At 40.9% G+C, this 25,981-nt stretch overlaps 1 pseudogene; it reads right to left on the bottom strand.

Moving 5' to 3' along the window:
- Positions 1-25,009, bottom strand: part of LOC132403366 (nuclear transport factor 2-like) — a 61,312-nt pseudogene extending 36,303 nt beyond the window's left edge.
- Positions 25,010-25,981: the final 972 nt, after the last annotated feature.

Here is a 25,981-nt window from a genome sequence, read left to right as displayed (position 1 = left end):
TTTCCTCAGATACCCTTTTAACACAAATGGTCTAAAAGCTTTCTGGAGACATAATTCTCAGCTTATGCTGTAAAACTAACTTCCTTGAGTACATACACCTTCCAACATTAATAGCTCTGCTTTTAAATGCTAAGTGTTTTTATTCATCTGGTCTGCAAGATTCCTTGAATTAAACAACTTAAAATCATCTTGTCTGTTTGAAACAAGCCAAATTAAATACTAGACTCTCAGTAGCAATAAAGAAAGTGAAGTGAGCTATATTCAAGTTCTCATAGACAGAGTGTCTGCTATGTACAGAGCTTGTTTGCAAAGTTGTTCTAAAGACTGGTTTTTAACTTCAAATTGATTACTGATCTCCATCAACATTTTTTAAAAATGAAGACTGACTCCTCTATATGACCAGAAGTCAAACAACTGTTCATTAGAAGTTTACTTAGAATTGTTTTATCTTACGACTGGTAGCTACAGTGTTTAGAAAGCAAGCTTCACAGAAAACAAAGGCGCCCACTGGTCAAGGAAGTGAATATCCATCAGACTGGATTGTAGCTGTGCTACTGAACCATGCTTCCTTTATTTTAACAAAGTGCCCTTGCTGTTAGATTGAATTCTAAGATCACAAGGAAATAGGTACAGGATTAAACCACCTGACCTCACAAGGTTGGCCTGCCTTTCAATATTGCCATGCCTAATCTGCCCCTGGCTTCATCTCCTCCCCTGTACCAGTTTCTCATTGTTAATTCCAAAATTTTTCAAAAATGTATCTCCCTCTATTTAATTATTTTCGATCATCTCGCATCTTCAAATATCTAGGTAAGAGAATATCAGAGATTCACCATCCTCTGCATTTGGGAATTGGGAGGAAACCCCAGCAGGAGAATGTGCCACCTCTGGACAGATGGCACCTGCTAATAGGATGAAACCTTTGTTATTGAAGCAGTGAGGCAACAGTACTATAAACAACGAGATTCTGCTGATGCTGGAGATATAGAGTAATACACACAAAATGCTGAAGGAACACAGCAGGTAAGGCAGTATCTATGGAAAGGAATATGCAGTCGATGTTTCAGTCGGAGACCTTTCATCAAAACCGGATGTAGGTTGCAGCCCAAAGCGTCAACTGTCTATTCATTTCCAGAGATACTGCCTTATTCTCCCAGCATTTTGTGTGTTAGTCAATAGTATTAACTGCTGTACCTCCAATAAAATATAACCAAATTAGGTGGCTTAAGATGAGGAAATAATGGAGTGAGGTGACTCTAGTCATACTCAAAACATATCAGAAGTGAGGTATAGATTGTAAGTGCTACACTTCATGTTCCATGTCTTTCTCACTACTTTTTTTTCCAATTTACAATTTGTCCTCTTTTGTAAATTGGATATGTTGCAAACTTCTGTATCTGTTTTTAGTGAACTCTATAGTGTTTCTTTGTTTTATGAATGCCTGCAAAAAGATGAATCACAAGGTTGTATATGGTATACATTGGTAATTAATTTGAACTTTGGAATTTGTTGGTCTTGTCAGCGTTTTCCAACTCCCATAAAAGAAAAAAAGTCAGCTGTTCACACCACCTTGAGCCATTTCCTTAATTTTGCTCATTGTATCAAAGAATTCTTAACCCAAGGGGTTGGAATATTTTAGTAAAATGAGCCACAAAGTGACAGGAATTCCAGCTGGGATCTTTGGTCTCACAGATCCCAAGCTGAGATATTAAACATGACTCAGTTGACAGCTTTATGTGCCCCTGAGCATTGGTGTCAAGTCCTGATCTGAATACTTGAGAATAAAACTTCATCAGGCACAACCAGTAGAGCCATGGCCTCACAGGCCTGATTCCCGGATTCAACCCTGACCTCAGGGCTCTGTCACAACTGAGTTTGCCCATTCTCTCTGTGATCACATGGTTTCCTTCAGGTGCTCCAATTGCTTTATACACACCCCACTCCACCTCCACACAAATCACAAAGGTATGTGGGTTAGTAGGTTAATTGAGCTCTGTAAATTGCCCCTAGAGTGTAGGTGCATCATAAAATCTGGAAGAAGTTAAGGAGAATGTGGGAAGAAGAAAAATGAGTTAATGTAGAAATGTTTGATGGTCAGTGTGGATTTGGTGGGCTGAAGGAACTGCTCATGTCCTGTACATTTCTATGATTTTCTGATACATCAGCGCAGCTCAGAGGAAACACTCAATTGATTGATTGAGCATTGACTGAGTTCAGGTCAGAAATAAAACCAAATCCATCAGCCCACAAAGGTGTACATTTAAAAAACAAAATCCTATGGCACTTTTGAAGTCCTTTTCGCCAGTAGTATCCCTCAGACACCAGAACTGTAACAGATTTTTTGTGCCTTCTGGCTGTGCACAAAACTCTCTGACAGGATTTCTAAATTACAGTACAGCCTCTGCTTCTAAAGTAATTCATTGGCTGGAAAAGCCTTCAAGACATTGTAATGGTTGGCTACAGTCAACAAACAGAAGTCCTGTGCAATCATCTGATACTATGAACAAAACAATTGAAGGACAGGTGACGACAGTAGAGTGGACAACTATCTGTGCTGCTTACAACCACTTACCAGAACTGCAGTCTGCCGTGAAGCTCAGTGGATCTGCAGGGATGGCTAATGGAGCAAGCTCTTGCATTCATGAAAGCAAATGGCTAGTCATTCAGATGGCCATTGGCAATATTTTTGCTTTTCATTTTGCTGCTATCTTTTTCAAAATAAAATGGAAACAAACAATGGCATTTTCTCTGGTGAATACACAATGTGTCAAAATCAATTTAATAGATCATGCAGTGTAGATAGAATAATGTCTCTGAGATCCTCTATGCTCTTTAGAAGAAGCATGGTAAGATTTGCTTATCTATTAATTTAGTCTGGAACTTTACAGAACATAAACTGGCTGCTGGATTTGCCTGCATAATAACAGTGATCATAGCTTAAAAATTCATTGGTTACAAGGTGCTATATAATATGACAATATTTTATACGAGTTTTTCTTAACACCAGGGAATATGAAAATGTCAAATTCACTGCGTGAGCTTGAAGCTGCCAAGTGTGGATGCTGTTCTTAATCACTACCGAGCCTGTGCTTAGTCTTGTCCCTGGCATTTAGCAAGGCCTCATCCTAAGCTAAAACTGTTGCCAGAAAATAGAACAGCAAAGCATTTAAGTTCCACCACCATGCTAGCAGTGAGCTTGCTCTGAATAATTGAGATAAATTATAAAAATTTTATGACCAAATATATCCAGAATTACTTGACACAACAACCTAAGAAAATGGAGCAGAAGTAATCATTCAGGACTTTGAAACTGCTCTGTCATTCAACAAAAAATGGCCGCCATTTCCCAATTCTCTTCCATTTTCTTTAATCCCTTAACATCCAGAATAATGGTCATACACCATCAAAGTGTGCCTTTCAGAACACCTTTGTCATTAGTGGATTTAGATAAGACCATCACCAAGCACCTATTACATTCATCTCATTTCAATTCTTCCCACGTTTTCATCAATTCCTCTCAAATTCTACCACTCATTAATAATGTTCCTTACTCATTTCCTGATAAGCCTCAACTGCTTTCTATATTTATAAAGTTTCTTTCCCACTTGTATGACTTCACACGCACAGGATATTTCCTCAGACACACTTTTAACACAAAAAGTCTAAAAGCATCTTGGAGACATATACCCCAGTCTAATCTTCACAATTCACAATTAACTCTGTAAGCCTAACTTTCTTGAGTGCATAAAACTGCCAACATTAATAGATCAAACATTGATATGTAAGTGATATTGTCCATCTGGTCTGCAAGCTTCCTTGAACTAAGCAAATAGTCATCTTGTCTGTTTTGAAACAAGCCAAATAAAAAAAAACATTGTCTTATTCTGCACCTTTGAGTATTACGAAAGGATGCTATAAACAGAGCTTGTTTGCAAAGCTACTCTCTAGATAGTGCTTGTTTTAATTTCAAGTTGAATAATGCTTTCCATTTACATTAAGGACTGAAAACTGGCTAGAAGCTAAACAATGAATATTGGTTGGAAGTCTAAGTTACTCCGAAACAACCCTTTGATTTCTAGAAGATCACAGGTAGTATTGAGCTTGGGAAAAAGACCCCTTGGCCCTGGACTGCATATCCAACACAGAGTTTACAGAGAATGGAGTGAAAAACATTCAGTGAGCAGCAGTTCTGAGGGTGAAAATGCCTTGTTGATAAGAGAGGTCAGAGAATGGCCAGACTGGTTCAAGATGACATGATGACATGACAAGATGACAACATGTTAATGAACTTAATGAACTAATGATGACTACATGTTATAATAGTGATGTACAGTAGGGCATCTAGTAATGAACGACACATCAAAGCTTGAAGTGGATAGACTACAAACTAGTCAATAACAATGAACTCCACAGATGGCTAAAGAAATTCCTCCTTATTGCTGTTATAAAGGGATGTCCCTCTATTCTGAGGCTGTGCTCTCTGCTTCTAGACATTCTCCAGATTGGAAATATCTTCTGCAGGTACACTCTATCTTGGTTTTTCAATAATCCAGTAGTTTTCAATGAGGCTTCCCTGCCCTCCACTCCTTTAACCTTCAGTCAGTGCAGGCCCTTCCAACTCTTTGAGGCATGCTGCCCAAACCCCAATTTAACCCTAGCCTAATTATGGGACAATATACAATGATTGATTAACCCACTTACCTGTACATCTTTGAACAGTAGGGGGAAACCAAAGTACCTGGAGAAAAAATGTGCATTCCACGGGTTTGGGGGGGGGGGGTTGCTGCATGGAATGTACAGACTCCTTACAGATGATGTCAGAATTGAATTCCGAACTCCAACACCCCAACCTGTAATAGTGTTGTGCTAACCATTACGCTACCATGGCACTCAATGTATCCACAATCTCTTCAGCTACCTCTTTCAGAACCTTGGGATGTAGTCCATCAGATCCAAGTGACCTATCTACCTTCAGAACTCTCATCTTCCCAAGTACCTTTTTCATAGTAATTACAGCTACAATCACTTCTAGCCCATGAATCTCTTGACTTTCTGGTATACTGCTAGTGTCTTCCACAGTGAAAATTACACAAAGTACTTATTCAGTTCATCCACCATTTATTTGTACCTCATTACTAACTCTCCAGCCTAATTTTCCAATGCTCTGATGCCACTCTTTCTTCTCTTTTACTCTCATAATATCTGAAAAACATTTGCTATCCTCTTTTCAAATATTGACTAGCTTAGTTTCATATTTCATTGCTTCTCTCAATGCTTTTTTGGTTGCCTTCTGTTGGCTTATAAAAGCTTCCCAATCCTCTAGTTTTCTACTATTTTTTGCTATACTTAATGCTCTCTCTTTTGTGTTTATGCTGTATTTGACTTCCCTCATTAGCCACAGTTGCCTCGCCTTCCAGTTAGAAGACTTCTTCTTTGGGATGTACAGATCCTTTATCTTCTGAATTCCGAACAGGAACTCCAGCCATTGCAGCTCTACCATCATCCCTTTTAGTGGCCCCTGCACATCAACTCCTCTCTCAGTCTTTGTAGTTCTTTTACTTCATTATAACACTGATACATCTGATTTTAACTTCTTCCTCTTAAATTGCAGGGTGAATTCAATCAGAACTACAAGAGATTCAGCAGATGCTGGAGATCCAGAGTAATATACACATAATGCTGGGAGAACTCAGGTCAGGCAGCATCTAAGGAGAGAAATAAATAGTTAACATTTTGGGCCAAGTCCCTGCATCAGGACTGGATAAAAGAAGCAGCAAGAATACAAAGGAGGAATTCTATCATATTATGATCACTGGTTGCACTGCTTTAAGGTCCCGATCAACTCTGGTTCATTATACAACAACCAATCCAGAATTACCTTTTCCTTAATGGGTTTGACCACAAGATGCTCTAAAAAAACAGTCCAGTATGCATTCTACAGATTCCTTTTCCTGGGATCCAGCACCAACCTGATTTCCACAATCTCCTTGTTTATTGAAATCCCCCATGACAATTGTTACATTACTCCTTTTACATGCCTTTTCTGTATTGTATTGTATTGTAATTTGTACCCCACATCCTTGCATCTATTTGGAGGCCTTATGTAACTCCCATCAGGGTCTTCTTATGCTGCCATTTCTTAACACTACCCACAAGGATTCTACATCTTCAGTTCTTTCTAAGAATTTGATTTCATGTTTTACCAACAAAGTCACCCCATTTCCTCAATCCACCTTCCTGTCCTTTCAATACAATGTGTATCCTTGAGTGTTAAGTTCTCAGTTGTGACCTTCTTTCAATCATGACCTTATGATGCCCACATCATACCTGCCAATTTCTAATTGTGCTACAAGATCATCTACCTTACTATACTGCATGCATTCAAACATGACACCTTCAGTCTTCTATTCACTACCTGTATTTTCAATTTTGTGTCCAAGTTATCTGAAATTAAATTCTTATCCCTTTCTAAACTTTTTGTCTTATTCTTTATTCATACTTTATTCATATTTTATTCATACTTTTCTAAGCTGTTGAATCCACCCATTACTATTTAGTTCAAAACCTTATCAACAGTCCTAGTTACCTGATTTCCCCTGGACCTTGGCTCCAGAATAGACCATCTTATTGGAACTGTTCTGTCCTTCCCCAATACTGGTGCCAATAACCCGCAACTTCAGACACTGGGAGCACTTAAGGAGAAGAAAAATCACGGAATTCAGGGCGGTGAGAAACTGGCACAGACGGAGATGAAGCAGGCTTAGGGGACCATGTGCCTTCCTCCTGTTCCTATTTTCAATTATTTGTTATGAAGGGAAGGTGGAGAGAATGGGTTTCAGTGTGTAGTGGAGGACTGGGATTATTTTTTGAGCTGAACTGGACTGGACTGTAACAATTTCCATATTGTAAGGAAGTATGATATGCGGTAGAAGTTTCTGTTGACATGCTAGTGTTTCTCCACAGGAACAGACCTGTCCCACAGTGAACACTGGTGCAGATTATGCTAACATCCAAGCTATCCATGCCTGTGCACGATAGTGAGGAGCCACAGGATTTATTCAGGTCAGTAGATGGCTCAGCTGACTTCCCACAACAATTCAGAATTCAATGCCCAGCCTAATGGTGGCTCTAGAACATGTTGAGATGAGGGGTCAGACAAGTTTTGTATCTCATTCATCTGCTTTATGCCAGTCAAGGTGGGAACACCATGGATGCCACTATTTTACCTGCATGAACTCTGCAAGTTTCAAGAGTAGGTTAATTTCACTCACCCTGCTCATGGACTGTTTGTCCCACTCCCATCAGGGAGGAAGCTATGTAGCATCCAGGGCCACCAGATTCATAAACAGTTACTTCCCTCAAGCAGTAAGGCTGATCAACACCTTCATCCACTAACTCCACCACTACTTTATTATTTCCTGTAAATCATCTTATGTATAGCCTAGCAGCAGTTTATGAGCATCAAATGAATCGATGTATGTAAGCTATCTTATGTACTTATATTTATTATGTTTTTTACTATTGTTATGGTCTTTATCTTTTGTGCCTTTTTTGCTGCACTGAATCTGGAGTAACAACTATTTCATTCTCCTTTACACTTCTGTACAGGAAATGACATACAAACTTGAATCCGGATCTTGAATGCAGAGTTTACTTCAGATAAATGCAAGGTTTTGCATTTTCAGAAGACAAATAACGGTAGGATGAATGATAAACCATAAGATATAGGAGCAGAATTAGGCCATTTGGCCCATCAACTATGCTCTGCCATTCCATCATGACTGATTTGTTATTTCGGTCAACCCCATTGTCCTGCCTTCTCTCTGTAACCTTTGACGCCCTTAATAATCAAGAAACTATCAACCTTCATTTTAAACACACCTAAAGACATTTGCCTTCACAGCTCTCTGTGGCAATGAATTCCACAGATTCACCGCCCACTGGCTAAAGAAATTCCCCTTCACCTATGTTCTAGTGACATCTTTGTATTCTGAGGCTGTGCTCTCTGTTCTCCACTGTCCTCCACATGCACTCTTTCCGAGCTTGCCAATATTTGATAGGTTTTAATGAGATTGCGCAGCCCCCCCCCATTCTTCTAAAAGGGAGTAAAGGCCCTGAACCATCAAGTACCCCTGGGCATGTAAAGAGTCCAGAATGTGAGGTAGAACCGATGGAACTAGGAGCATAAGTACATGATTCCCTGAAAGCCGCGTTGCAGGTAGACTAGTTGGTGAGAAGGCTTTTGGTATTCGGGCCTTCATCAGTCATGGCATTGAAAATAGAAGACGGAAATGTTACGTTGGAGTTGGTACAAGATGTTGGTGAGGCCATGTTTGGAATGTTGTACTCAGTTTAGCTTGCCCTGCTGTAAGAAAGATGCTAGCAACTTGAAAGTGTCAAGAGAAGATTTACAATGGTATTACAGGGACTTCAGGGACTGAGCTTTTGAGAGAGAGTGAACAAGTTGGGACTTCTTTCATTGAACCATAGGAGAATGAGGGATGATCTTAGTGAAAATTGCATAAACTCATGAGGAGCAAAGATTGGGTGACTATGCACAGGTTTTTTCCTAGTTTGTGGAATCAAGAAATAGAGGACATAGACTAAGGGTGAGAGTGGAGAAATATAACAAAAACCCAAGGGGGAGCTATTCAGAAGTTGCACAATATGTGGAATGAGGTATCAGAGGTACTTTGATAACATTTTAAAGGCACGTGGATAGGTCCATGAATCAGGAAGGTTTAGAGGGATATGGGCCAAACAAGGACAAATGGCAATGGTTTGATCTCAGTCTTGATCAGCTTTGATCAGTTGAGCCCAAGGTCTGTCCCTGTGCTGTATGACTCAATAAAGGAAGGTATTCTATTTTAATTCATACAAATGTTTAAAGTTATTTTCCATGTTGAATGTAGTTTTATCTAAATGTTACCTTTTAATGACATTTTCAAATTATTTCTGTGAGCAGGGTAGCTCCTGGGCAGGGCCTTATTTTCACCACCTGCAGTCCATTGCTACTCATGGGCACTCTAGCAGACCAACAGCAGATGACTAGTCATGTAGGGTGCATATGACCATAGTGTTTTACCTGCACAGGCAGCTACCTCCCAATCTCCATCTAGTTAACAGGAATTGCTTGCCAGTTGTTTCTAACTCATCACCTGCAGCCTATTTAAACCCAGCTCTCATCCACAGTCCTTGTTTATTCATGGAACTGGCCAGCTTCAAATAGTTGCTCCTAGCCTTCGGATACCTTCTTGCCTAATTATGTTCAGTGTCTGTTCTCTCTTTTGAGGCCTCTCAGGGATTGTTACCTTGGAGTTATTATTAAAGTTATCGCTCACTGCTAATTCATCTCTGTGAGATCAGACCTCCTCTATATGCCTTGACAGGATGGGTGAAACAGTGAATGACCCAGCAGAGTTTGCTCGCCTGAAGGAAGTTGTCCGCCAACGTGAGTACACAATCCACAAGCAGCAGGAAACCATCTGCTCGCCACTCTCAACCAACTCACCACCCAACACCAGTCAACCTCCTCCCTCAGAGCCCCAGATTCTGGTGCCCGAACACTTCAATGAATCCCCAACCTGATGCCACAATTTTCTGTCACAATGCATCTTACACTTTGAACTCCAGCCATCTCTGTATCCTACAAACTGAGTCATTTCTCATTTCTCATCTCTTTCTTGACTGGGTGAGTTCTGACCTAGGCCACCCCTAACTGAGCGAATTAAATCACCTTTTGAAATAAATACATTGAATTTACCACTGAGGTACGTCTAGTTTTTGACATCTGGAAACATGAAGGTGGCAGTGGATTGGATACTTAGCCTAGGCCCAGGCTCACGTGTGGTGTTGGATTACATTCTGGAATTCAGGGTCCTTGTGGCCAGAGTATGAACGGGATGCAGAAGCAGTGCTGGCCCATCACTAACACGGCATCTTGGGACATTTGAAAGATAAGCTGTCTAGCTGGGAGATACCCCCTGACCTCGAAAATCGCATCTTTCTGGCCCTCTGCACTGACTAGCATCTTATGGAATGAGCCTCTGGATCACCACCCAGAACCCCAGTTCCATTCCTAGAACCACTCCAGGCAGCACGGTTCTCATCGGCAATGCCACCAGAACCCCTATAGTTAGAATTTGCTCCCATGTTGCCCCCACCAAGAGGGTGAGCATCGGGGGAGAAACAACTTGTGCGCTTACTGCGGAGCCATTGATCATCCACACATCAAATGCCCCCTGCATCTGGGAAAGGACACTGCCTGGTAGAGATGATTGTCCTTCCATCTGGTAAGCTGCCCCTGGCCTCTCATTCCAGCACCCTTAGCCCAACTCATCCTCTCTGTTCTCCCTTACACCCCGATGGTTCTATGTACTCGGGAGGCTCTGGTGGATTTTGGAGCAGCAGCCATGTTTAGGACTGGACTCCGTGTGTACTGCTTGGACTTCTGACTGAGCCAGTCTTTCACCCCTTCTGCATCATGGCCATTGGCGGATGTCCTTTGGGGTCTGGGATGGTTGGAGCTGCTAATGGCCTGTGCACACGAGCATTGGAGAGCACTGTGAGATCCATCAAATTCCTCCTCATCACCTCACCCAATGCTCTTCTCATTTTTGGTTACCTTTGGCTCTACACTACTGTCCCTCACTTTGCCAGGTTATCTGGTTCACTGCTGCACCTACCTGCAATCTTAGTTGATTTCACTACCTAAATCCATGGATACCTTCAACTTCACCAAACACTCCCACAGGAATACTACAACTTAGCCTTCAGTAGAAGCAAAGCCAGCATCTTGCCACCTCACAGACCACACGACTGCGTCATCAATCTCCTCACAAGCACAATCACTCCCTGAGGTTGTCTGTTCTCCCTCTCCCCTGCAGAGACCCAAGTTATGAATTACACATTGCCAAAGCACTATAACTATGTAATATAACCATATAACAATTACAGCACGGAAACAGGACATCTCGGCCCTTCTAGTCCGTGCCGAATGCTTACTCTCACCTAGTCCCACCTACCTGCACTCAGCCCATAACCCTCCATTCCTTTCCTGTCCATATACCTACCCAATTTTTTTTAAATCACAAAACAGAACCTGCCTCTACTACTCCTACTGGAAGCTCGTTCCACACAGCTACCTCCCTGAGTAAAGAAGTTCTCCCTCGTGTTCCCCCTAAACTTTTGCCCCTTAACTCTCAACTCATGTCCTCTTGTTTGAACCTCCCCTACTCTCAATGGAAAAAGCCTATCCACGTCAACTCTATCTATCCCCCTCATAATTTTAAATACTTCTATCAGGTCCCCCCTCAACCTTCTACGCTCCAAAGAATAAAGACCTAACTTGTTCAACCTTTCTCTGTAACTTAGGTGCTGAAACCCAAGTAACGTTCTAGTAAATTGTCTCTGCACTCTCTCTAACTAGAGCATGTCTTCATTTGATCATCCCCATCCTCAGCCAGTGCAGGATTTTACTATGTCAGGAAGAAGGATGGGGGAGTCCGCTATTGTGGACTAAACAAAACTACCATTAAGAACCATTGCCTTCTCCCCTTGATTGACAGTGTATTTGAAACACTCTGTGGGGCCTGGATGTTCATCAAACTGGATTTATGGAATGCGTACAATATAGACAATAGACAATAGACAATAGGTGCAGAAGTAGACCATTCGGCCCCTCGAGTCTGCACCGCCATTCTGAGATCATGGCTGATCATTCACTATCAATACCCAGTCCCTGCCTTGTCCCCATATCCCTTGATTCCCCTATCCATCAGATATCTATCCAGCTCCTTCTTGAAAGCATCCAGAGAATTGGCCTCCACCGTCTTCCGAGGCAGTGCATTCCACACCTCCACAACTCTCTGGGAGAAAAAGCTCTTCCTCAACTCTGTTTTAAATAACTGACCTCTTATTCTCAATCCATGCCCTCTGGTACTGGATCCATCGGGAGATGAATAGCAGGTGGCGTTTATAACACCCAGAGGCTGCTACAAATATTTGGTGATGCCTTTCAGGTTTTTCAACAGTTCAATCGTTTTCCAAGTCTTTATTCACAAGATCCCCAGAGACATGCTACATAGGTATGTGTTTGTCTACCTTAACAACATCCTCATCTTCTTCTAGAAAACCAACTGTACTGTAGGTTCAAGGTCTTGGGTGCCATCTAGATTCATCTTGGATCTATTGCTCATCAAGGAGTTCCACGTGCCCATTCAATCGTCTTAAGTCATTGGGTGCCAGCCATGGGGTTGGGGAGGGGGTTTCCATTCAGACCTGGACAGGCAGACACCTCTCACTCTCCAACCAGCTAACAGGAGTTACCTGCAGCCTATTTAAACCCAGCTCTCACCCACAGTCCTTTATTCACAAATTGAACCAGCTAGCCTTAACCAGTTACTCCTAGCCTTCAGGTACCTTGTTGCCTTGTCATGTTGAGTATCTCTTCTCTCGTTTTATGTCCCCGCGTGGCTTGTAATTTAGCAGTTTATTTGTAAAGTTATCGCTTGCTGCTAAATCATCTCCACTGATCTACTTTTAGGTCAAGCCCTTCTATATTCTCTGACACGTGGACATCTCATGTGGGTCCTGCATTTGCGGCAGCATACAGAGAGCATATAGTATGGTATAATATGTTACATTTCTTTAAAACATTACAGCTCTAAAGTAACAATGACTCCCTACACCGAGTATTACATAGGACACACACATTATATATCTTTTAAAAAGTCAGTTCTCTTGTTTTTAAAGCCACCTTTAATCTACATTCCCTCATCCTTGACCAATCTTTTCTATTGAACTCCAACGTCATCGCCAAATCCCCAGCTCTGTGGATGGACCTTTACCTCCTACTGACCAATACAAGCCCAGAAGACAATGGCAAACTTGGCTGAGTACAGTGCTCTGATATTATGATTTCGGCAACACAACTGCTAGACTCACTCTTCCATAATTATAAATAGTGGGAATGATTGAAAAATCAACCAGATTACTGTACAGTCAGCCACTCCTGTGACAATATTCACATTTCTCTGGAGTGACCTGATCTCACCCATTGTTGAAAAATGGATTAAAGTACAAGTGTGTGGCAGAATAAACAAGCTAGTAGTTATAACCTTTAAATCATTTCTGCACATTTTCCATTCAGATCTAAAAGACGAATAACTCTGTGTACATATACACTATGTACTGAATACCAGTGGTGGTAAAAATCTATAAAAGCCTGGTAGCCCCCAGGCAAGCCCTCTATTAGCCAGACTATTAAATTGCAAGCTTTGAACTAAGGTTAGCTTCCATTTATGGCATGGGTATCATTATTGGAGCAGTAACTATCACTCTGTTCCTCACCTTTTATTCAAAGCTTTTAAAATCTACACTTTAAATGGAACAATGGTGAAGGTACAAGGAAAATTTAACCTTGCTTACAATGAGACTAGTGCCATAAGCTTGTCAGGCATCAAAATCACACAACCAGAAAGTGGAAGCTGCCTTTCATTCTGCTCATCATTATTTTTTTAAAGAACATAGTGCTTCTATACATATTTTTCTTCTATTTACATATGATAAAACTTGGTGGCTACTTTATTAGGTATAGGAGGTACGTTCATGGTCTTCTGCTATAGCCCATCGACTTGAACGTTCAGTGTGCTGTGCATTCAGAGAAATGCTTCTGTGCACAACTGCTGTAATGAGTGGTTATTTAAGTTACTGTCGCCTTCCTGTCAGTTTGAACTAGTCTGGCCATTCTCCTCTGACCTCCCTCATTAACAGTGGCGCTTTCAGAATCAAAATCAGAACCAGAATCAGGTTTATTATCACCGGCATGTGGCGTGAAATTTGTTAACTTAGCAGCAGCAGTTCAATGTAATACATAATCTAGCAGAGAGAGAGAAAAAAAGTAATAATAAATAAAATAAAACATAATAATAAATAAACAAGTAAATCAATTATGTATATTGAATAGATTATTTAAAAATGCACAAAACAGAAATACTGTATATTAAAAAGAATATGAGGAAGTGTTCAAAGCTTCAATGTCCATTTAGGAATTGGATGGCAGAGGGGAAGAAGCTGTCCCTGAATCACTGAGTGTGTGTCTTCAGGCTTCTATCACTCCTACCTGATGGTAACAGTGAGAAAAGGGCATGCCCTGGGTGCTGGAGGTCTTTAATAATGGACGCTGCCTTTCTGAGACACCGGTTCCTAAAGATGTCCTGGATACTTTGTAGGCTAGTGCCCAAGATGGAGCTGACTAGATTTACAACCTTCTGAAGCATCTTTTGGTCCTGTGCTGTAGCCCCTCCATACCAGACTGGTATGCAGCCTGTCAGAATGCTCTCCATGGTACAATTATAGAAGTTTTTGAGTGTATTTGTTGACATGCCAAATTGTTTCAAACTCCTAATAAAGTATAGCCGCTGTCTTGCCTTCTTTATGACTACATCAATATGTTGGGACCAGGTTAGGTCCTCAGAGATCTTGACACCCATAAACTTGAAGCTGCTCACTCTCCACTTCTGATCGCTCTATGAGGATTGGTATGTGCTCCTTCGTCTTGCCCTTCCTGAAGTCCACAATCAGCTCTTTGGTCTTTCTGACGTTCAGTGCCAGGTTGTTGCTGTGGCACCATTCCACTAGTTGGCATATCTCACTCCTGTACGCCCTCTCATCAACACCAACAGAACTGCTGGTCACTGGGTGTTTTTTTTTTTTGTTTTTTGCCCCAAACTCTGAAAACTCTGGAGGCTGCTGTGTGTGAAAATCGCAGATCAGTTTTTGAGATACTCAAACCAACAATCATTCCACAGCCAAAGTCACTGAGATCACATTTCTTCCCCATTCTGATGTTTGTTCTGAACAACAACTAAAGCTCTTGACCACATGTGCATTCATTGAGTTGCTGCCACATGATTGGCTGATTAGATATTTGCATTAATGAGCAGGTGTTGAGGTGTACCTGATAAAGTGATAAAGCGGCCACTGGGGGCATTTTTAAATCCAGGAGTAGAACTGGCATGTGTATAAGCAGCAGTAGGCAGTACCACTGAACTACACTCACCCAAACCTCAATGGCCACAGTTACTGTCTACAGTTGTCAGTTACCTTTATACATGCTCAGGAGATCAGTCTTCAAGTCAGTGTCGGTGGTGCTTTCACTGATGAATACAAGAGGGTGGGCTTTGCACTCAGCACTCACAAGACAAGAGTCTTCTACCACCCTGCCTCCGTTGCCTTCCACAATCAAAACACTGGCCTTCCCATATCTTCGCAGGCAGCTCTTGGCTAAAACAGATGCTGATGATGAAACTCGCCATCAACTTCACTAACCACAAGCACACATTAACAATGATCTTAAACAAACCCCTCTTTATTCTTCCCACATTCCCATCAACTCTCCTCAGATTCCACCACTCACCCGCACACAAGGTGCAGTTGGCAAGGAGCCATTTAACTACCAATTCACCAGTCTTTGGGTTCTGAGAGGAAGCACCTTGATGGAACCCATGTGGTCGCACTGAGCATGTGCAAACTCCACAAAGACAGCACCAAAAATGAGTGTTGAAACTGGGGATCACCAGAACTATGAGGTAGCCTCCCCATTTTTCAAAATTCGAGATTCAAGATTGTTTGTCAATCTTCTGTATGTGTGTGTAAAAGGGAATTAATTAATTGTTATTCCAGACCTAATGCAGCATAAAAAACACAATAAGCATAAAAAATATATAAAAGCAATTCTATAAAGTACAATGCTGTTGAGTGTGTACCTAAGTGACACTAGGTGCAGGAGTATCTGAACGTAAGGTGACTCTGACAGGAAATGATAGTGACAAGCGACCTTTGGCAAGATGAACTCTTCTAGGCAGCAACAGGGCAGATGGAAACATAGAAGGACAATGATTGTGTCGGTGCAGGTATAAGGACTGGAGTGTAATTGTAGAGTGGCAGTGCATGTGGGATAGAAAGGTGTTGAGGGACTATGGAGAGGAGTACTTGATATGTACAGAGTGGGAGTGGAGGGTTTTGGGGTGGGCTCTGGGTGGCGGTGTTGATCAGCCTGACGTAACTGAGAGTAACTGGTCTTGAGTCTAGTGAATGCTGCGCAGCCTCTTCCCTGATGGGAGCGGGGCAAACAGTCCATAAGCAGGGTGGGTGGGATCCTTCATGTTATTGCTGGCCTTTTCTCCAGCACAGTTTTGTAAATACATCCTGGGTGGTGGGTAGGCTGTTTCCGGTAATGCATCAGTGAAATATTTTAACCACAGCCAGAAGCAAATATGTTTGAGTCAGAACGTTGTGGGTTCAGGGCTAATTCCAGCAACTTGGATGGAGCTAGCTAACTTCCAGTTGGGGGTATCACCTTTCAGATTAGACAGGAAGCTAAAGCCCATTTCAGTTTACCAGCAAATGCTGCTGTGACCATAGCTAAAGAATTGTATGTGAGTTAAGCAGTTATAATACTTTTTTCTTATAAACACAGTACTCAACTTGAAAATTATAATAATTTATAGAAATAAACACACATTCCAAAATTACCACTGCTTTGTGCTTCGAAAGAACAATTGAGGCTATTGACCTACTGTTTATAAGCTACTGATAAATCACAGCCTTCACTTCTGCTGCATATTGATTTATCTGCTTGTTGAAATAAGCAATGCAAATAAGACACCAAAGTGGAAGCTTCATGCTAATAAAATTAATAGATCTGATAACTTGAATTGACTGGTCCCTTGAATCTAAGCTCGAATTGTCTTTTGCCAGGTCACTGCTTCATAGAGACATGGCCAAGGACTCAGCAATCATAAAATAAATGGTTGTTCAATTCCCTACAATAAACCAGCCTGAACAACTTCTAGCAATAGGCTTAAATATTGCTATTACAGAACAATGTAAGTTCTGTCTATCACTGTGTAAACCATTAGATATTTCCAAGGACAATATCTGACATTGGTTTACTTTCCAAAATGCAGCAGGGACCTAATATTCTACTATCATTCATTCCAATGTAAAATATGTTTGGTTTGCCCTCTCTTTTAACTTCCTATCACTGTAATGATGTGTGATAGCTTTCTGCTTTTCTGATAGCTCATTAATGAAAAGTGTGAAGATTATTGGTGGGTTTTTTTAAGGCATGAGGTCAATTAATGAGTTTTTGAATTATTATTGAAATTTTGATATTTAAGTTGTCACCTGAACAATTATTGCCTGCGACGAGTATGCCCATAATCATTGTAAAATTCTGTTGTTTGAATTCTCCCTTCTCTTGTTACTTTGGGAGCTTGTCTTTGCAAGTGGAATTAATAATAAAGTGCGGAATAGACATATTCTAGTCACAGAGGCCAGTTTGTTGGCTGTGAAGCTGGCAATGCTACTGGTAGTGAATGCTCAGTGACTTCCTGTGGTGTACAGGGTTCCCCTAGGTAACAAAGGTATGCAGCCTCGGCAATTATAAGCGCAGTCTATATATTGTTTTTCTCTTTGAAAGGTGTTCCTCTTACTGTTAATTTCTCAAGCGAGAAACATATGGAGAAGTTAAGAATGTAAATGTGCAACTACAAAGGCTCTCCGTCTCCTCAGGCCTTTTCCAGATTGAGTCCTGATGGATAGCGCAATTTTTAATTTTTCTTGTGGAAGGTGAGCAGGGAGATAATTAGCAACAAGGAAAACCTTCAAGGTGGTCAAATTCTGTGAAAATTCTCCATAATCAATCACATTTTCATGATAATCACCCAACCTTAAAGCCCACACTATTCAAATTCAATCCACACACTCTGCATTCAATTCACCCAGGATCCCATCATTCTTGTGCTCACCGTGCTCCTTAAATAATTACATCATTTGTAATTATTTTGTGTAACTATCCTTTGGTATCATTTCAAAGGGAAATGAACTTACAGTATAATGAAACCGGGAGAAATTTTATATGGTCTGAATGTCAAAATGAGCTGAAGTTGCCACTGATCAGGCCTATGTTAAATTCACAAGCAAAGAAAATGTTGCATGAAAAGTTCAGTTTCTAGATTGCTAGCTATAATTTCGAGACTTTATTTAGTTTTGTGTATATGTACAGTGCAAAAAAAGAGAGCATGGAGGAGATGAACTTGTTCCTAAACCATTGAGTGTGTGTCTTCATGCACCTGTTCCTCCTCTCTGATGGTATTGATGAAAAGAGGGCATGTCCTGGGGTGGCAGGTTTCCTCATTGATGGGTGCCACCTTTTTGAGGCACTGTCTTTTGAGGATGTCATTGATGGTGGGGAGGCTAGTGCCCATGATGGAGCTGGATGAGTTTACAACCCTCTGCAGCTTTTTCCAATCCTGTTCAGTAGCCTCTCTGTATCAGTTGCGATGCATCCAGTTAGAATTTTCTCCATGGTACATCTGTAGACATTTGCTAGAGTCCTTAGTAACATACCAAATCTCTTCAAACCTCTAAGGAAATATAGCTGCTGATATGCTGTCTTTATAATTGCATGAATATGTTGGACCCAGAATAGCTCTCAGAAATTTTGACACACAAGAACTTAAAATCTCTCCCTTTCCACTGCTGTTCGACTGGTGTATTTTCCATCAACTTCCCCTTCCTGAAGTCCACCATCAATTTATAGGTCTTGCTGATGTTGAGTGTAAGGTTGTTGTCATGACGTCATTCTAATCTAGCTAATCTACCTCAATCCTGTTCACCTCCTCATCACCATCTCTTATTCTAAGATTTTGACAGAACCAAAGCAGAATGGACCTGAAGAACTTTCTATCCAAAATCCTTTGATCCTTTGACCTCCTTAAAATTGTTTGTGCATCAAGCAGCAAATAAGATTTGGGAATACTGGATGTGCTAACTATCGGGGAAGGAGATGATGTGTCACCCACCCATGACTGGGCAGCTGCAAATAGGCAGAATGAATCGATGAGCACTCTTGCAAAAGTAGGAAAATAAATACAGTGTTCTGTTTGTCACGTTCAGCTCATTAATAGAAAACACCTTTCTACAGCTGAACAGCAAATCACATTTCTCTTGTTCAGACCTGGACCTGGTGCAGCAAGATAACAGAAAGCTTTTAAACCACAGGCCAAACTATACATGCATTCACACAGAAGGCTGTTGCTTAATTAGCAGCAAGGAAAAACTGCTGGAGGATCTTAGCAGATCAAGCAGTATCTGTGGGAGGAAAGGAATTGTTAATGTTTCAGTTCGAAACCTTGAAGAAAGACCCAAGCATAACTAGAGGATGTCTCCAAGTGGATGATATTCACAAAGGCCCCTCTAAATTATAAACTGCCTGTGCTGTGCAGAACTGGTCTGTTTTGTCTGGGGACGGTCATGGTGCCTGAAGGACTGGGTGAGAAAAGGGATGCCATTGACAAGCATCCTTATTCCATGTCCAACGCACCATCATCCCTCTCATGACTGTCCCACTTCCTTGGAATTAATTATCTGTTTTAGATTAGTGGAATACTAATTTTAGAGCTGAACATTAGCCATGAACTTCAAAGAAAACTTCAGAATCTATAAGGCTTCTGTAAGGCTCTGTATGACAGTGCTTATTTGATGTTTCTTGATGCTGGTCACTTTTCCCATTGGCAAGGAGTCATTGCAAAGACCTGTGACACCAGGCCCTCTAATCTTGAGACCTGCTGGCACCTCACACATTCTCTGCAGTTAGTTCTGAAGTATGTTGTTGCTGGAGGGATTCTGAAGTGCAGCATTTCATATGATGTATAATCCCAGATGGAGCTTACTGTCTCCACCAGCTGCTCTTGTCTCCTTGTGCTCCATAAAAATGGTGTAACAGCCTAGCAATCCAACTAAAGCAGAAATGGCATGATCTCAGAGAAGGCACTTCCATCACCCCATCTAAACTACAGGAAACCAGAGCACCCGGCCATGTGATATAGAGCTTTGGAGATAAAAAGTACTTCATTTACTTCAAGTGACAGTGTGTGTTACCTCCCACATTCCAAAGATGCATGGGTTAGTAACTTGTGGGCATGTTAGTTGGTGCCGTAAGCATATGACAATTGTGGGCTGCCCTCAGTACATCCTCAGACTGTGTTGATCATTGACGCAAACAATCCATTTCACTGTATGTTTCAATGTACGTGCGACAACTGAAGCTAATCTTTAGGGTTACCTTTATCACCCACTGCTAACTTCTAATCCAGACTAGTGTGGGTTGTATGCGAGATTTCTGGTTGAGACACCTGATAGCTGTGTGACACCCATCCTTTCATACCTAATATTACACCCAAGGCTTATTCCTCATTAATTGTAAGTTGCCCATTGGCAAGAAGATTACTGCTAATTCTCTCTGTGGTTTATTGTGCTCTTTTCTGTGAGGGAGGAAAGAAGAGAACAGGGGATGGTTGGGAATATTACTGTACTGAGTAGATGAGAAACCCATAACTAACATGATAATTAGTCAGTACTTCATTACTGCACCGACCAATGTGTGGCACGGTGGTGCAGCAGGTAGAGCTGCTGCCTCACAAAAAAACAGGTTCAGTTCTGATCTCTGGAGCTGCCTGTTCAGGGGTTTTGCGTTTGCCACATGATGACTTGTCCTTCCCCGGGCTTCTCTAGTTTCTTTCCACATCCTCAATATATACCAGCTGGTTAATTAACCAATGTAGTCACTAACAATGACAAATACTAACTAGGTCCTTATCTGCTTGAAAGCTTCCTTCTACCCTGTTCCCTCAGTATACCCTAGCTATACTCTATGAGGCCCACAACACAATTCTAGAAGGCTTCACCAACATTTTCCTCACAGAATAAGTCTTATTGTATACATCTCTCTTAGTTTGAAGTTTGACTTTTCCACTTAGTAGTTTGTTCGTTAATGCTCTTCTGGTTGGATCATAGATGATTTGTTCTTGCTGCTGAAAAAGAGGATAGAAAGCTGTACTTCGAATGGGACTTGTGTTCAAAGTGAGACTTTGAAAATAAGGACAATGGAACCAAGGTAACCACTTAGTGCATGGGCATTTTTTCTTGTAGTCCATCCTACAAAGGAAATTTTGCAAAGTCCTCAGGATGCCACTAAGGTCTGGCAGGTGATAGAATTGCTGCTACACATTAGATTTGATAACGAGATATTATGCATTTAATTTCCCTTTACTGTATGTCCTTGGAAAAGATTTATTTTGTGGATCACTATTTCAAATAAACTTCTTCTCCCAAGTACATCCTTTGATAATATCAATGCAATATTTTTGAGCTTTTTTTAAAGAATTGTTCCCTTTGTTTGTTCAGACCACATGTGCCATAAAAAAACATTAAGGAGCAGCCTTCTCTTTTGTTATACATTTGTGTGGCAAAATAGTGTTATCTGATTACCTTAAAATTTATAACATTCAAATAGTCCATTCCATATTATTCCCCAGACTATATCTGCCAACTAGAGCATATACAATTAATAAATCAGGCAATCAATGTTTAATAATACTCCGCTTTTAACAAATATGGCACATAATACAGATAAATTAATGAAATATTTCCAAGGTTCAATTTATTAAATAGCTTGTTCGTACCTGAAGTTGAATTATTGATACGCATACATTGACTGCCAAGTTTCCTACATTACAACACCGGTGACTACACTTCAGGTGCATTTCACTGATTGCAAATGCTTTGGATCTCTAGAGATCTTGAAAGGAGTCGCACAAATTCAAGTTTTTCCTTTGTTTGAGAAAGCTGACTTTGCCAATATGCCTCTTAGAACCAATGGGTTTTATTCAGTCACCCTTCAACTGCCACAATTAGTATTGTAAGATTTTGCATTAATGCTTACATGAAGAGATAATCTGTTGTGACTGAAACTGGAGTCTTTGGGGAGTTGTAATTGGATATATGCAGTGTGTGCAATCACCATGATATAAATACTGTACACGAGGTCGCTGCTTTTGTTGCTTTTCAATTGAATTATTTCACATCCACTTTTAGATGGAATGGATTTCCTGCACAATATACACCCAATAGCCATTTTAGTAGGTACCTCCTGTACTTAAAAAAATGGCCACTGAGAGTATGTTCACGGTCTTCTGCAGCTGTAGCCCATCCACTTCAAAGTTCAATGTGTTGTACATTCAGAGATGCTCTTCTACACACCACTGTGGTAATTTGAGTTACTGTCACCTTCCTGTCTGCTTGAACAAGTCTGGCAATTCTCCTCTTAACTTGCTCATTAACAAGGCCTTTTCACCCCTAAAGCTGCTGCTCACTGGATATTTTTATTTTTGCTTTTCACACCATTCTCTGTAAATTCTAGAGACCATCATGCATGAAAATCCCAGGCGATCAGCAGTTTCTGAGATACTCAAACCACTCCATCTGGCACCAACAATCATTCCAGGGTCAAAATCATTTAGATCACATTTCTTCCCCGTTCTGATGTCTGGTCGGAACAACAACTGAACCTTTTGACCATGTTTGCATGCTTTTATGCATTGCATTGCTGCCGTGGGGTTAGCTGATTAGATATTTGCATTAACCTAATACAGTGGCCACTGAGTGTAAAAGTTAAGGTATTCAGTCAATATTATCCTGCTATCTAGAAAATTTTCATAAGATTCCGAAAAGTGTGTGAGTTCTTCATTTATCAGGTTCATTACTTTCTGATCTGACAGCTATTTTCCAGAGTAAAATTGATCTAAGATCAGCAACTTTGACAATTCAGTCTAGAAAGGGACTGCATTTAGTGTACGCCTGACCATTTGTTTCCAGAATTTCTAGGTTTGTGCACATTGGAAGCTCATGGATAACACGAGAACAGTGACGATTAAAGTACAGTGAGGCGATCCTACAATTAATCCACAATATGAAATAGTACCCATATGATGCAATGTAAAATTGAGAGGAAGGAGGATTTTAGCATTTTGCTGTTGCTGGGAGCCTAGAGATATAATAATTATTATCAAACATTATCAATTGTGTTTCATTTTCAGCTTCACAGACACTGTGTTGACGATGCAGTGAGAGCACTCAGCCATGACTTACAGTGTGCATTGAGCAAGTAATGTGCTTTAACACAGCAATGCACATCTTGTTCAGTGTCTGAATGATCACTTTCATGAAACTGGTAACTGAACTATAGGACTGGTATCCTCTGCTGTCTATCCACGTTTACAATGGGCCAGTAATTGAATTACCACTGGTTGTACACAAGCCCTGACTAGGCTTTTCAGTACATAACAACAGAACAACAGACTATGGTGAAATATATTTTCTAAACTCGGAGTAATCATAATGTAACAGATGACTTGAAAATACCCTTTACTCTCCCTCTATCGCTCTATAATGTGAGCCACACTCACAAGCTCCTCATGAAACAATATGCGAACAGTTCAGTAGAGGACACTGTCCCTAACTGGGATGCCCTGTGAGAAGTCTTGCTTTTCAGTGCACCTCCACTAATCATAAACTGTGTCCCCCCTTTAGTTTAACAGCAAGATTCATGCTTCCAACCACCCACTGCTAGCCTGAGCAAACTCTGTCTATACACCACCCCCTCACCCCCCAATTCAGTAACTGTCAGCTGTTTCACATGTTACAGCCTCATAATTCAGAATTATATTCCAGTGAGTCAAACACAATTTTACTAGTTACAGTGGCTTATCTTCACTCAAGATAATTTTAAGTTAGCAATAGATTTCAATGGAATTGCATTATCACACCGGGGTTTCATTTCGGGCGGAAAAGCACAAACTTAACCAAATTCACCACCTGTTTTCTTTATTGAAAATATATAATTCATTCATGTTTCCCAAAAGGTGGCATCGCAGTGGATATTACTGAGATGTATAAAATCACGAGGGGAATAGATCAGGTGAATGCATGCAATGTGTTTCTTGGGGTTGGGGAGGGGATAAAGAATCAGAAGGCATAGTTCTTGGGGTGAGAGGGGAAAGATTTATGAGGAAAACGAGAGGCAACCATTATAGACACTGGACAGTTGGTACATGTATTGTGCTGCCAGAAGAAATAGTTGAAGCAGGCTACATTAACAACATTTAAACGGCACCTGGCCAAGTACATAGATATGAAAGCTTTACAGGGACATTGACCAACAATGGTCAAAAGGAATAGCTTAGGCTCTCTCTCTCTCTCTGATGCTCCATCAATAACTCTCGGAGACGGGAGGCAAACAATAGGCTTTTATTAGCAGCAAAACGGAGCACGGCATCTTGGAGACTGAGGGAGGAGCAGTGCCTCCAATTGCCTTTATACAGGGGTCTGTGGGAGGAGCCACAGGAGCAGTCAGCAGAGGGGCGTGTCCAGACAGGTATACATAGTTTACCACACTCTCCATCTCTCTCCCTCTCTCTCTATAAGTAAGTTCTATAGGATTTACAAAAGAGAAACATATTTAATCTCTGTTCTTACAAATTTAATTGTCAAATATTTTAAAATCCTGAAAATCATTAGAATGAATTATTGGTCAGTGGTTTGGTGGGTGCCAAACAGTGCCACAAATTCTAAGTCTAATTTAATACAAAAAAAAACATTTATTCTGAATCATTTTAAAGGAGCAGTTTGGAGACGTCTAAATCTGTCATTTCCCATTTATGAATTGAGAAAACATCTTTGCTCATTAAAAGGTTAGAAAAGCTGATATGAGCCATACCAATTTCTTACTTCATCAGCAAATGATGGCTGGTAGATATCATCCAGAAAAACTCATAAGGGCTTTCACAAGGACTGTGTTACAAACCAGTGAAAAGTGAGGAACTTCGAAGAGTTATGTATTGTTCCTGGTCAGTCTCTTTCCACAACACTCCAGTTGGTATTGTGAGAGGTGTAATGTGCACTCATCACTTATAAGGCCAGAGCAGAGGACAGGAGTGAAGATAAAGGAAACACCAATCTAGATACAACAAACTTAGCTCTCCGCAGCTCTCCACATTATAGTTGTAGCCTGTGCACTGAGTGTGTAGTGGTTTCCAAGGCTTTTTTTGGAATGGTAGGATCATAGCTGGGTCCTTGCTGGGCTACCTACCTTCTCAAACGGCATGTCTGATGGAGTTTTTCAGCAAAAATGGGTGGGTGGAGTTCTGAGCATTGCTGAAACTGGTGCATACACTTGACAATGCAATGGCTTTGCAATAACCTCCATGCAAATTCCCAGTGTAGAGTGGTGCATGGTTCCATCACACCTATCAGGAACGTCACAGAGAGGACAGGTGACGTTACCAGTTAGAGGTAGTAAACTGTAAAATGTTAAGAGTCTTAAAATACTGTTCAGTGTCACTCACAGCCCAAAAGCACACTGACAAAAATATACTTTTCAGCAGCTTTTGTGCATATTGAGCAGATTTAGATTTACGTAACTTCACTCTGGTTCTGTGGGTTCTGAGGTGGACAAATGAGATCTAAGTGGCAACCTCAGGCAGGATGGAGATGCCTGCCAGGGAGAGTAAGAGATGATGCATCTCTTTCACTAAACGTACAAGACCTCTGTGCCCCTAATTATGGTCTTCAGGTTCTCAATACCAACCCAAAACCTCTTCTCCAGTATGAGCAAATGTGGGCCTGCCATTCCCTGGAGGTAGTGGATACGTTACACTTCTTCAAGAAAGCTTTGAGCACAACACGTTGCATTGTTTTCCTCTGTCTGCCTGGCAATTTATTTCTGTAGCTGAGCTTGGAGAAGAATGTCTGTGTCAGGCATGTGAATGACGTGGCTTACTCAACAATACCAAATGTAATCTCAGGTACCGTGAACTCTGACCTGAATCCCCAATCCCCAAGTGTCAAGGTAGATTTAAAGAGTCATTGAAAGGTCAAAATTGTGGAACAGTTAGATAGAAATTCTAGATCCCTGGATCTTAGCAGCTGACGATATGCTTGCCAATCTTCAAGCAATAAAGGTCAGGAATCCAGAAAGTAACAACGAAAACAAATTAACCATAACATAGATTTAAGATACACATTCAGGAAAACAAATTGTTGTTCAGAACTCATCATGAATTATTCAGGTTTAATA

The sequence above is a fragment of the Hypanus sabinus genome, chromosome 13, assembly GCF_030144855.1.
Source record: "Hypanus sabinus isolate sHypSab1 chromosome 13, sHypSab1.hap1, whole genome shotgun sequence".
Lineage (NCBI taxonomy): Eukaryota > Metazoa > Chordata > Chondrichthyes > Myliobatiformes > Dasyatidae > Hypanus > Hypanus sabinus.
Note: the sequence above shows the minus strand (reverse complement) of the source record. Positions and strands in the feature narration are given on the sequence as shown.